Source organism: Cupressus sempervirens, chromosome 11, assembly GCF_028749045.1.
Source record: "Cupressus sempervirens isolate cs-2001-9-10 chromosome 11, ASM2874904v1, whole genome shotgun sequence".
Lineage (NCBI taxonomy): Eukaryota > Viridiplantae > Streptophyta > Pinopsida > Cupressales > Cupressaceae > Cupressus > Cupressus sempervirens.
The window spans coordinates 532,927,918-532,942,634 of NC_143128.1; the positions used below are offsets into that span (position 1 = coordinate 532,927,918).

The window sequence follows — 14,717 nt, forward strand, 5'->3', positions numbered from 1 at the left end:
TGCAGACATTTAGTTAGAGGTTATTTTCCACTCTGTTCTAGTTAGTTCTAAACTTCAGCATAGATGTCGTGACAATAGATGGTTTGATTTGTTTCCATTCAGCTATTATTGATGTCTAAACTCATATAGTTAATTTTCTTTTTTTAAGTGCAAGGGTTTAGATTTGCTATTCAAAATATGAAAATATTGTTCTACCTTCTATGAAAGAAAGAAAATCTAATATGAGTCTCTCTTGCTCTAAAGAATCTTATCTTTCATTATATAAACCTCATTTCTAGTTGGATTGTCAATTGGTAAAACGATGATCATTTTTAGAAACCTATTGTTTGATTATTCACTCCTTTAAATAATGCAGCAGTAGAAGATGTTATACTTACAATTTTTAGGATTTCATATCGCTCGATATAATGATCCAATCAAATTTCAATTTTGCACCATTGAAATAGATGCAATGATTGATTTTGTTGTGAAAGACTAATTGGCTACATAAATCGATATTTAAATGGGCTTTTAATAATGATTATAAATATTTTGTATAGTGATTTAAAAGGCTTTTATTATAGTATGTGTATTTTCATATAACTAATGTATTTTTTATGTTGCAGGGTTGATGGCTTTAATCAATGTGCCAACATGTCAATGTGGTGCTGGCCCTTCTTTGTTAAAAATCTCCAACAGACCAAAAAATCTTGGGCATAAATTTTGGTGTTGCTCGAATAAGAAAAAGGCCATTATTAATTTTAGAAATTAGCGTAATGAATAATTAATTATTATACTAGGAACTAATGAATATTTTCTATTGTAGGGACACGATGGATGTGGATTTTTTGATTGAGCTAGTGATGCACAAACAACAAGTACAATGCGTGATGGAGTAGAGTGCAAGTGTTGCAATGGTCAGAAGGCTAAAATTTACTTTTTATGATGTCTTGTTTGCCTTTTAATTGCATTTATTTTTTGGGAACATATGCAAAAAAATGCATAGCTATAATTTGTATAAGGATTTTTATCAATGACATAATGACTAATATCAAACTTGATATCTATTATAAACTTTTGTTAAAATTATCTTTACATATAAATCTTATCTTTAGCCTTCTAAATAAAACTATGTTCAAATATCGTATATTTTAATTTTTTTTAATATTTAAAACTAAGATCTTTGTGTTTTTCGAAAAGGAGAGATAATTGGCATCTCCCTTAATAAGGACGGGAATAGTCTTTAGAGTTTCCTTCACACATAGTTTTAAGGCTATTAGTCATTGATGGATCTTAACCAAAAATAAAATGATTTTAGTTTTGATATTATATTCAAATGTATAGTTATATTTAACATAATTTTTTATATTCTTTATGGATACAATAGTATTTATAATCAAATTCTTCAAATGTAATTAAAATTTTAAAAAATGTTGTCAAATATTTATAATTAAAAAATTTAACTTTTGACTTGTTTAACAATAAACATATATATTTAAAAATTATGCTTATAATGGAAACAATTTTAGGCAATATTGAATATAATTTTGAATAACTAGATTTAAATCCAATGAATTTAAAAGGCTGTGATATACCTTTCTAACCGATAAAGTCAATTTATAATGAAGAGGGTAGTAAATTAATTTGATTTCTAAAAAATCAACAAAAAAATATTTTTATAAATTGATATTAAGATTGTTTAAAAAAAACTTATTCTAATTCCTATTTTTATTGATGCAACCAAACGGAATAGTCATCTAGTGATTCCTCTTCTAGGACAACCAAACAACTCCAAATGATATTCTAGAATTTATTTTTAGAATGCATGAATTTCAGAAGAGAGCTTATTCCAACAGAGTTGAATTCCACATTGAGTAATTCTTGCAACTAAAGGGAGCCTTAAAGTTGAATCCATCTTGTCTCTTAGCTTTGACAACAACTACTGTTATCATACTTGCAACACTAGATATCATCACTCATCCATAGTTGGATGGTCGTACCTCGAGACACATTGAACATCAGACAAATATAAACTAATGGTCATACCCTTGCCACAACAACTCTGATGGTAATGCTATATAACCAATGGCATTATGTTCGATACTTGTGACAACATTCCATCAGCAATGTTGTTGGTTATACAACATTGTCATCAAAAGTTTTTTTGATTGCGACATAAATCTATTGCAATATGACAATGAGACTAGTATTAAAAAAATGTGATGGTGAATGCTATTCTTGAATCCCTCTATATAGTTACTATTGGCATTGACATGTGTCAATCTTGGCCGTAACAGCCGCTGACAGCAGTGGTTGTTACTGTTGTAGCCTGCGACTTTTATTGCCTTTATTTCTTTTTTTTATTGCATTTTATTTATTATTATTTTTTAATTTTATTTTTTATTTTTATTTTTTCAATTTATTTATTTATTTATTTTCAATTTTTTTCAATTTTTTTGTTATAATTTTTTTCATATTTTTAAAAAGAATATATGTAATTTTTAAAAAATATATGCAATTTTAAAATAATAGCATTATCATATGATAATGCTAATCTCTACTTTTTAAAAAAAATATTTATTTATTTATTCATTTAAAAAAATAATTGATTTATTATAATTTATAGAACCCTATTTTTTCGGACCCTATTATTTCAGGCTCTATTTGGCTTCCTTTTATTTTTGCCAGCTATTATTTCGAGAATGCTTTTTATTTTCTTTTATGTTGGCCACCTATTATTTCAAGAATGTTTTTTATTTAAAATAAAAGTTTGTAACTGCTTCCTTTTCTTTTTTATTGACAAGGAATCTTGGCATATTCTCGTGCTGGGCATTTGTGCCGCCACTGTATAGAACGCCTCTTGGCGTAATGTTGAGAGTAATCATTCTCGAGGCACCTATTTTTATTTAATCCCAAGGTTATTTTAATCACAATTGGGATTTATGAAAAAAATAGGTGCCTCGAGAACGATTACTCTCAGCGTTATATATATATAAAAGCTAGTGGCAATCGCAGTGCAACAGGAAAAGTATTTTTTAGTTTTTCTATTTTTAATAAGGTTAGTATTGATTTATTTATTTCTTTTTAAATATACTTGTATAAACTTACTATAAAATTGTAGTAGTATAAAATTACTCTTCAACATTTTAATTTTTAATTTTATATATAATGTTTATTTGGATCACTTTAATTCATTTTTATTTTAAGGATATTGTTACGTAAATTGTTATATTCAAGAGTAGACTTATGGTTAGGGCTAGGGTTAGGGTTTTAATTAGAGCTAGGGTTAGAGTTAGGGTCAGGATTAGAGTTACAATTAGAGTTAGGGTCAGGATTAGGGCTAGGGCTATGGCTATTTTTAGGATTATGACTATTGTTAGGGTTAGAGTTAAGATTAGGTTTAGAATTAGAGTTAGTTAGTGTTAGGGTTATGGTTAGGGTTAGGGTAAGGACAAGGGTAAGAATTAGGGTTAGGGTTAGAATTAGAGTTAGGGTTGAGCTAGAGTTAAAATTAGAGTTAGAATAAGGGTTAGGGTTTGAGTGAAGATTAAAGTAAGGGTTAAGGTTAGGGTTAGAGTTATGAATCGGGGCTAAGGTTAGAGTTAGGGTTAGGGTTTTAGTCAAGATTAAAGTAAGGGTTAAGGTTAGGGTTAGATTTTTGAGTCGAGGTTAAGGTTAGAGTTAGGGTTAGGGTTTTAGTCAAGATTAAACTAAGGGATACAGTTAGGATTAGAGTCTAATTATGGTAGAGTTAGATTTATAGTTAGAGTTAGATTTAGGGTTAGAGTTAGGGTATGGTTGGGGTTAGTTTAGGATTAAAGTTAGGGTTAAGGTTAGAGTTAGAGTTAGGGTTAGGGTTAGGTTAGAGATAGGCATATAGAAAGGGTTAGGGTTAGGGTTAGGTTTAGGGTTAAAATAATTTTTAGGGTTAGAGTTTGAGTTAGGGTTAGGGTTATAGTTTGAGTTAGGGGTAGAAAGAGCATAAGAATTAGGGTTAGGATTAGGGTTAGATTTAGGGTTTGAGTTTGAATCAAGGTTTGAGTTAGGGTTAGAGTTAGAGTTTGGAATCAAGGTTAAGGTTAGAGTTAAAGTTAGGGTTACCATTACAATTAGGGTTAAAGTCCAATTATGGTAGAGTTAGATTATGGGCTACAATTAGAGGTAGGGGTAGGGTTACAATCAGGATTAGGGTTAGGGTTAGGGTTGGAGTTAGAGAAAGGGTTAGGCATAAGGTTATCATTAGGGTTATGTTTATATAGAGTTAGGGTTATATGTAGAGTTAGCATCAAGGTCAAGGTTAGCGTAAGGGTTTAAGTTAGGGTTAAGGTTAGAGTTAGGGTTAGGATTAGCATTAGAGTCTAATTATGGTAGAGTTAGATTTATAGTTAGAGGTAGGGGTAGGAGTAGGGTTAAGGTTAGTGATAGGATTAGAGTTAGGGTTAAGGTTAGGATTAGAGTTAGGGTTAGGGTTAGGATTATAGATAGGGGTAGAGAAAGGGTTAAGATTAGGGTTAGGATTAGGGTCAGGGTTATGGTCCAGGTTAGGGTCAGGTTAAGGTTTAGAGCATGAGTTTGACTTAGGGTTAGAGTTAGGGTTATAGTTAGAGATAGAGCTATAGTTATAGTTAGAGTTTGGATTAGAATTATGGTTAGGGTTAGGGTTAGAGTTACAAATAGATTTAATATTATGCTTAGGGTTTGAGTTAGGGTTAATGTTAGAGTTAGGGTTTAAGGTTAGAGTTTTGAGTCAAGTTTAAGGTTAGATTTAGGGTTAGGTCTAGGGTTAATATTAAAGTACAATTATGGTAGAGTTAGATTAACGGTTAGAGTTAGGGGTACGATAGGGTTATGGTTATGATTACGGTTGGAGTTAGATAAAGGGGTAGAGAAAGGGTTAGATTTAGGGTTATGGAGGTTTATATATTGAGTTAGGGCTATATATAGAGTTACATTAGGGTAAAGGTTAAGGTATGGGTTTGAGTCAGGGTTAAGTTTAGAGTTAAGGTTAGGGTTCCAGTCAGCATTAAAGTTAGGGTTAGGGTTATATTATAATTATGGTAGAGTTATATTTAGAGATAGAGTCAGATTTAGGTTAGAGTTAGGGGTAAGGGTAAGGTTAGGGTTTGTGTTAGGATTAGAGTTAGGGTTAGGGTTAGGGTTAGGATTGGGTTAGAGTTAGGGTTAGGTTTAGAGATAAGGTTGAGAATAATTTGAGCTAAAAAGTTAAATTGTTTATTTATTATTCCAATACATAGATGAAAGGAGAACTATATCTCCTAGTACAATTATCTAGATAAAGTAATAAGTGAAAAATTGAAAAATGTGAAATCATCATATAGACCATTTGTATAGTTCTCCATAATGATGTAAGTACATCAAATATTCTTTAGAGATTAAAACTATATTATGACCGTTGTTCCTAGTATGATCATCATAGACCTCTTTCATCATGGCTGGAAACACATCTACTTTTGTAGATGCGTTGCGTACATATTTGGCAACATCTTCCATCTCCATTATCTCTATCTCTTGTACATGATCAATAGATAATGTTGCATTCTCAAGTGCTTTTACCATAGTTGTACAACACTATCTAATTATTCATGGTTCTAAAACTCTCTCTGAAAAAATGATTTGATTCTACAAAAGAAGTTGGGCTCATGTCAACAATGCTTGACTGTCTATCAAAGGCTTCCATGCCAGAAAAAAATCATGGAAAATAATTTATAAAGAATTATCACCAATAAAAAAAAAGAACAAATGTATACTTAATCAGAGGGATATAAATTTTAAATCAATAATGGTTTTGAAAAAACATAACAAGTCACTTAGTATAATCAATTGTGGAGAAAATGAATATAAAAACCAAATTGTATTAAAATTTGTAATGAAACTTTGGGTATTGAAACATGGTAATATTATGACCATTCATAGATAGTGAAGAATAGACAAACATAGATTTGAAATATTGAGTAGCAATGTATTGGTTGAAAGTCATGAAGCAAAATCATTATGATTTATTTCAATCAAAGAATGTCTTTATAATTTGAATTAATATTATAGCTACCTTAATTTGAGGACCCAATTGATGATCATGGTTAAATTTACAAATTAGAGAATTAGTATAATGAAATTTCAGCCTAATGGTACTCGCAACCATTAAAATGTGCAAAAAATAAGGTTATCATGTTGGATTGAGCATATCCAATTATAGTTGTCATTAACTGTGGAATATGAACTATCAATGTGTATAATAAGAATAACAACATAATAGTTCACGATGATGATCACATAATGTAGTACAAAAAATAAATCTTTATTATTAAATAATATGTTTGAAAACATCAATGATTTTCAAGACTTCTCACTCTACATTCTTCTACTTTTCTCTTTGAAATTTGTTTCCTTCTTTTCATTTTCTCATAGCGGTCATATGTAAAGGGTGGCATTATCCTCAAACCTTCCAGTGACTTAACACAAAATATGGCCCCAAATGTCAATCCTACTCTTTCTCTTGGACCTATGTCAATTGTGGCTTTTGAAAGAGTTATCCCTTGAGATTTGTGAATATTCAACACCCATGCCAACCTTAATGGTAGTTGGAAGTTCCTACCCCTCTACAATGGTGTTATTGGTATTATGTTTGGATGGTGATCATCAAATGGTACTCTAGAGTAATTATCAAATTCAACTGTAACATATGCTGGTGACTTAGGTGGAGTAGTTCCTAGTTTGTAGACAATATTACTGATATATCCCAATGATCCATTCACAAGACCAGCTTCTATCCATAGATTTGTAGTCAACATTACTCTTGCATTGTTACTAATCAATAAATCAATATCAAGTTCTTCGCTTGATAAATCTTCATTTCTATTACCATTTCTTGACTTGGTTGCAAGGCTACGTGTAATTGGATGTCTTAAAGAATACAACATCCTCATGTTATGGTTATAAACATTATCATTTGTAGAGAATAAATGCATTGCCTTATCATACTCATCATTTCTTACAACATCTAATCTTATAGGTGTTCATGTCATGAGAAATTTCTAGTCATCTATTTGTGGATTCGTATCTCTCACATTTGTGAGAAGCTGGCAAAATCTTTGTTGTTGGATATTTTCTCCATCTTGCCTAAGTACTTTATCTAGTGTAATCATTGTCTTGAATTCTTGACATAATAACTTTGCCCGTCTATTGCAATCATATGCTAGTCTATCATTAACAGGAGGTAATTTCCCCAAATCACCAACTAAAATAATAGATACACCTGAAAGATAGTTGCAAAATTTTTAGTTACATACATAAAGTAAAATCAAAAGGTATGTATTATATATGAGCAATCTTAATAAGAATTAGAAGACATTAATAACACCACGTGATGTAGGGAAAGGGATACCTCCAAAGCTTATGTCTCTTTATGTGGGAAGGCTTGTCTAAGTTGACTATATATATTTTCCAACATGTTCTAGATAATGAAGCTCATTTCATCAATCAAAATATATTTGATATTTTCCATCTCTTGTTGAAAGCTTGTAAGTCTTTTCCTTTGTGGTTGGGAAAAATTTGTAATTGGAATCCACAACTTTGAATGAATGGTAGATGCTCCTATATTGAAAGCTACAACTCTAGTTGATGCAAGCAATAGAAGAGGAGAAGGATTTGTCATTGATGCCATCTGAAAAGATTGATTGATGGCACCAATTAGATGAGACTTTTTAGTTCTTTTTGTTCCTTGAATTATCATAAATAAAGGATTTCCCACTTGATTTCTATGGTAGTGTGTCAGAATAATGTCGACTACCTTCTGTTTCTTCTAACTAAGAGTTGTAAAGTTGATACACTGTGGAATATCATCATACATAAGACATCCATGCTTTTTCATTTTAGGTATAAAATTTATTGCTTGGATTGTCTCCTCTTCACTTTGATATTCACTACACCAATTTTTATTTCTATCAATATCTCTTCTTCCGAACATGTCAATTTTAGAAACTGGCATATGTTGACCACGATGTAACTCAGATATTATTTCCCACTCATGTTCTATAGTATTTTCCTGAATGGCTCCATTATCTTCTATCTCTGAATCACTTGAAGGTTCATTATTTTTTGCATGTTCTTGCCTTAAAACATGCCAAGGATTATAGTTGACTGAGTCCCAATTTGCTACTATAGTATCATCATCATGACCAATGTCTCTCTCGACATTATGAAAAGGTTTGTATAGTAACAACTCAGATAAAAAAAAGTCCACCCACTTATTAGAATCTCATGGAGGAATAGAAAAATACCTAGGAAAAACTCTAACAATAGCTACTTTCTTTCTTGGCCCCCATTTATTATCTCCTCTTCTTTTAGGATTATATAACTAGGACCTTGCTGCATCAATCAAATGGATACCTTCCTTACAAAGTGGTTTTGTTTTATAACCATAAACAAAATATTTTGTGAGTTCTTCCTCATTTCTATCATCACTGATTACTATGGGTTTGAAAACTTCACGTGAGATAGTCAAATTGACAAACTTTTTGCTACACTCCACCAATGGAAGTTTTAATAACATATGACATGTTTCTTGAGCTCCAATATCTCTTTCTATAATTGTCTCTGTTAAAAGCTTTTTATATGCCTGTGATGCTAAATCATCAGGATTTTCAAGATTTGAAAGACGCATCAACATTTGTTGATATGTTTCAGAGCTTCTCTCTGCTTTTGCTGCATACTTTGCAATATATTTGATAACTGCATGTCTTGAAAGGATAGGCCAATCAACATTGGCCCTCCACAATTGTAGTATGTACCAATTGTGTGTATTAACTCTATCATCATTTCTTGCTGGTTGAATTTTTTTCTCAGTCGATTCTGCATTGGTGTATAACTTTGACCCCTCCAAATTCAATTACCAACGAGCATTATACTTGAAATATTGGTGAATACATATCTAGTTAACCCAACTTGTTAAAAAATGTGGAATAGAAAATTTAAACATAATTTTTTTGAATTTGATTAACCTACGAACCATTCTTCCTCTTTTTTTATGAAGGCACGCTTCCTCCTTAGAGACAGTGTGTCTCTCAACACAATTGAGCATCTGTTCATAATCCTAGTCTATATCTGTCTCAGTGAGTTGCATTGTATTCTTTAGGCATGGATGCTGATCGAAATTCTAGAAGACCTATAAATAATAATTCATATATTATTCTATTGGATAGAGGTGAGAAACACATATTAATATTTAACTCATTTATAATATGAAACTTACATTTATGTTTCTTTGATGTGGATCAAGTCTAGGATTCCATGCATGAATAATCGAGTCAAAATATCTCTTAGAATTTTTTCATTCATCCTCATTTGATCAATTAATATTGTCCATACTTGGTGCCCCTTTGAGCCATAAGAAGCTATGAACATGAGGTGAACCACGATGTTGCCACTCATATCTACACCAAAAGTCCTTTACTTTCATACCTTTTTCAAGTATTTCTTTCCTGAACATTATATTCCTTAAGTGCATGTAATAAGTGACAATATATAGATAGTCAATGATATTTTTCCTTCTCCATCTTTGAGGCTCTCGTGGATCAATAGGTGGTGTAGTAGGCATTAGTGCATGTAAATCATGTCATTGCATATCTGCTACACTTAATGTGAAGAAAATTGTAGGTGTGCCAAGTTGGTCAAGCAAGTCAATTAATTATGTTTTACATTTTTCTCAATATGATCTTTTTCCTGTTAGACTTGTCCTAAACTGCATTAGCCTATCTATGAGATTATTACAAGGCATATTCTCCATATGTTCACGCAATTCATTAATAGTTATTGGCATTTCCTAAAAGCTCCTTTTTGTAAAAATAGATGTTGAACTTGTGTGTGATGTCTCATTACCATGTTCTACACAAAATACCTAAACCTTGGATGTTTTCCAAAGTGATGATCCCTATATTTGATCAAATGCTTTACAAATTCATGCAAGTATACCCATTTCATTCTAGGCTCTAACCAATCACAACTTCTATTTGGAAACAATGTTGGGAAAGCCATACCCAACAACCTAGATGTGACATACTCGTTGATAGGTGATGCACCTATAGATGGGCACTCAATTAAAGAAAAACAGAACTACATTAGGATTATTAAACCAAGCATGAATTAATTCCATTTCCCTTTGAGCATTAGGTGGCCTTGAAGCCATAGATTTTGTGTGCCCAATTATATGACCTTCATTTGTCTCCATGAGAGGACCTAGGAATATAACTTCATTTGCATCAGAATCAAACTCCATGTGCACCGTCTTTAATCTATGAAAAATATTCTCATCCATATTTGAAGGAAGGTCATTAAGAGCACTTTCATCTATGCTAACATTTGCATAAAATTTATCATTTTCAACTTTGTATTTTAATGCTCTATAAACATGATCCCTATTCATAGTAAAGTTATATCATATACCATGTTGATCCCTTCTTCGAACAATAATGATTGGTAAATGATCAACTGTGTATGGCAAGACTTTTGATAGATGTTCAACATGCTGAGGAAAACTAATGGTATGTACTTTATACTTATACTAACTGCTAGTTGCATGTGTAACTTGCAATATAGGGTTTGCACGTGCAATCAACATCTTTTCAACTTGAGTTAAATTTGCAAGCTCTGGTAGTTGACATCCTAGATCCATATTATTTGAAGATGAAAACCTATGAATTTTTGTCTCTTGATGACACCTATTGCATATTGAACCCTCACTGGTGCGATATACTTTCATTCCTGCATATGACTCCTAAAAAACATAACACATATTTGTTGTTTTCAAACTATCGATCTAATATCTAAACTACATTTGGAATCTTCTAAATTTGGATTGAAGCATACCATTTGGGTTGGGCATGTTTTCTCTATCACCGTCTAATTCATCATTGACATGAATTTGACTTCCATGTTGTGATGTTTCTGGGACACGTTCTATAGATGGAGACCCTTCATACTGAACATTTAGTTGATTGTTTACATCTGTAGGATGTTCATGTATGTCACTTGGTTGCACTTCAACATGTTGTACTCCACACCTTTGTGCATCTGGAAGGACCCTCTCAAAAGTACACTGATGATTGTTTCTATGTACATTTTTGTGCTCTCTTTCATTAGTTTCTAGTTGTGCAACTGACACTTCAAACCTTCTTCTACCATAACTTTTCCTATTTCCTTGATTTAATGTTATTCTTTGTTGTTCTCTTTCATTTTCTATTTGTTGTTGTTGTTTTTTTTGACGTCTATGGTATTCTCTACAATATTCTCTTTGATATTGCCTTTGGTATTCTCTTATTGCCTCCTCTGATTCAAAATTTAACCTAGGTCTCACCACAGCTAGTACAAAACTAATATTAGTGAATTAAGATATATTTTTCATGACACTAAATAATTTTCCATATAAACCATATGAATTAGTAAACTTCATTTATTAGAATGTGTATATGATTTATTTAAGGGATAATTTATTTAGTAGACACGAGAAAAATTACAACAATGAAGATTATTATATAAGTAGTTAAATTTATATATAATGTTTGCATGAATGAAGAAAATTAACATTTAAAATGAGTAAAATCAAAGTATCCGTGAATGGAGACAAACAATTTAAAGATTTAAAGATTGTTGAATAACATATATTTTAAGAATAAATGAAGGAAGTATGAACAATAAATAAGAAAATATATTAAAAGATTATGAAAATGCATTTTAATTATTATCTTAATTATTTAAGTTATAATTAGTATAATCTTTTATAATAATTATTTAAGTTGTAATCTTTTATTATATTTAAAGATTGCATATAATTTAAGTAATTATTTAAATTATTTCATATACTTTTTTTAAGACAAAAATTTCATATACTTTTTATATTTATATTTAAATGATTTCTTTCACTTAGAAAACTAATATTTAAATTATATGAAATATTTAAAATAATAATATAAATATGTTAGTGGTATATTAAAGATTAAGATTTTAATATTTTAAATTTTTTTTAATTTAAATAGGTTCTATGAAAATCTATATCAAGTGAGTTTCCTCTATGACTTTTTATTATGTTTTTCCTTTGAAATACTAAAGTGTTCTGTCTTAAATATTAATGTTTATATTTAAATTAAATATACATATTATTTAATACCACTAACATTAAATATTTAAAGCATATTTTCAAAATATACAAACATGAAGATATATAATGATTTAATATTCTATTTTTATTAATATTTTATAAGTGTTAATAAAATATTTAAATATTTACTATTTTTAAATTGAAAATATAATTTAAATATTTAATGTTAGTGATATTAAATAATATTTATATTTAATTTAAATATAAACATTAATATTTAAAACATAACACTTTGGTATTTCAAAGGAAAAATAGAATAAAAAGTATATTTAAATATTTCATATACTTTAAATATTAGTTTTCTAAGTGAAATAAATCTTTTAAATATAAATATAAAAAGTATATAAAATTATTTAAATATTTCATATACTTTAAATATACTTTAAATATTAGTTTTCTAAGTGAAATAAATCTTTTAAATATAAATATAAAAAGTATATAAAATAATTTAAATAATTATTTAAGTTATATGAAATATTTAAATATAATAAAAGATTATAACTTAAATAATTATTATAAAATATTATAATAATTATAACTTAAATAATTAATATTCTCATTAAAATGTATTTTCATAATCTTTTAATATATTCTCATATTTATTGTTCATACTTCTTTCGTTTATTCTTATAAAATTATCATATTTAAAATTTAAATATTTTAAACATAATTTAAATATGACTTTTTATTTTGTTTTTCCATTTAAGATAATTCTAAACTCTTCAACTAACCCTAATCCATAATCCTTTAATGTTCTTTTAGTTGGGTCCTACATTCATCAATTTGAAAACAGTAAATATTCAGCAAGTAAGATTTCTTTCATTCAGAAAACCAATTGCAAACATAAGTCTTACCAGTCGTGCAAAGAGATTTGTTGTTTTCTCATATCTTTCTTCTCCTGATTTGCATGCTTTAAAACTAATCTTTTAGAATGGTAATCATCAATTAGAAAACAATAAATATCTAGCAAGCAAGATTTCTTTCACTCAGAAAACCAATTGCAAACATAAGTCTTATCAGTCATGCAGAGAGATTTGTTGTTTTCTCATCTCTTTCTTCTCTTGATTTGCATGCTTTAAAACTAATCTTTTATAATGTTTTATATTTATAATAATTATTTAAATTATATGAAATATTTAAATATACTTAAATTATTTAATATTATTTAATACCACTAACATATTTTAATTATAATATAATATTGTTTTCAAGTTTAAAATATAATTTAATTTTAATATTAAAATATTAAGTATATTAATATTATTTAAATATTAAGTGTTTATATTTAAATTTGACTTCAGCACACTTTTCACTTTTGGCATTGTGAATCTTAGATTCCCAATACTCTTTCAAAATACCAAATATCTAGAACTAAAAAAAAAATTATAGAAGTAGTTTTTTATTAAATAGAACACTTATTATTATTTTAAATATTTCATATAATTTAAATATTAGTTTTCTAAGTGAAAGAAATATTTTAAATTTAAATATAAATAATTTAAGTATATTTAAATATTTCATAAAATTTAAATATTTAATGTTAGTGGTATATTTTAATATTTAATGTTAGTGGTATATTTTAATATACCACTAACATATTTATACTATTATTATTTATATTTCATATAATTTAGACATTGGTTTTCTAAGTGAAAGAAATCTTGCTTGCTAGATATTTATTGTTTTCAAATTGATGAATGTAGGACCCAACTAAAAGAACATTAAAGGATGATGGTTTAGGGTCAGTTGAAGAGTTCAGGATTAGCTTGGATGGAAAAATAGAATGCTTTGGTATTTCAAAGAAAAAACAGAATAAAAAGTCATAGAGGAAACCCACTTCATATAGATTTTCATAGAACCTATTTAAATTTTAATATTTTACTTAAATCATTCCAAAAGAAAATGTAAAAGATTAAAATTTAAATAGGTTCTATGAAAATCTATATGAAGTGGGTTTCCTCTATGACTTTTTTTCTGTTTTTCCTTTGAAATACCAAAGTGTTTTTTTTTTCCATCCAAGATAATCCTAAACTCTTCGACTAACCCTAACCCATCATCCTTTAATGTTCTTTTAGTTGGGTCCTGCATTCATCAATTTGAAAATAGTAAATATCCAATAAGCAAGATTTCTTTCACTCAGAAAACCAATTGCAAGCATAAGTCTTACCAATTGTGCAGAGAGATTTGTTGTTTTCTCATCTCTTTATTCTCCTTATTTGCATGCTTTAAAACTAATCTTTTAGAATGGTAATCATGAAATATGATTAACACTTTAAAATTACATATTAAAATTTATATGAAGTGAGTTTCCTCTATGACTTTTTATTCTATTTTTCCTTTGAAATACCAAAGTGTTATATTTTTCCATCCAAGATAATCTTGAACTCTTCAACTAACCCTAATCCATCATCATTTAATGTTCTTTTAGTTGGGTCTTACATTCATCAATTTGAAAATAGTAAATATCCAGCAAGCAAGATTTCTTTCACTTAGAAAACCAATTGCAAACATAAGTCTTACCAGTCGTGCAGAGAGATTTATTGTTCTCTTGTCTCTTTCTTCTCCTAAT

At 28.9% G+C, this 14,717-nt stretch overlaps 1 pseudogene; it reads left to right on the top strand.

Moving 5' to 3' along the window:
• The first annotated feature begins 1,164 nt into the window (after positions 1–1,164).
• On the top strand, positions 1,165–1,295 carry LOC149530727 (U6atac minor spliceosomal RNA; annotated as a pseudogene).
• Positions 1,296–14,717: the final 13,422 nt, after the last annotated feature.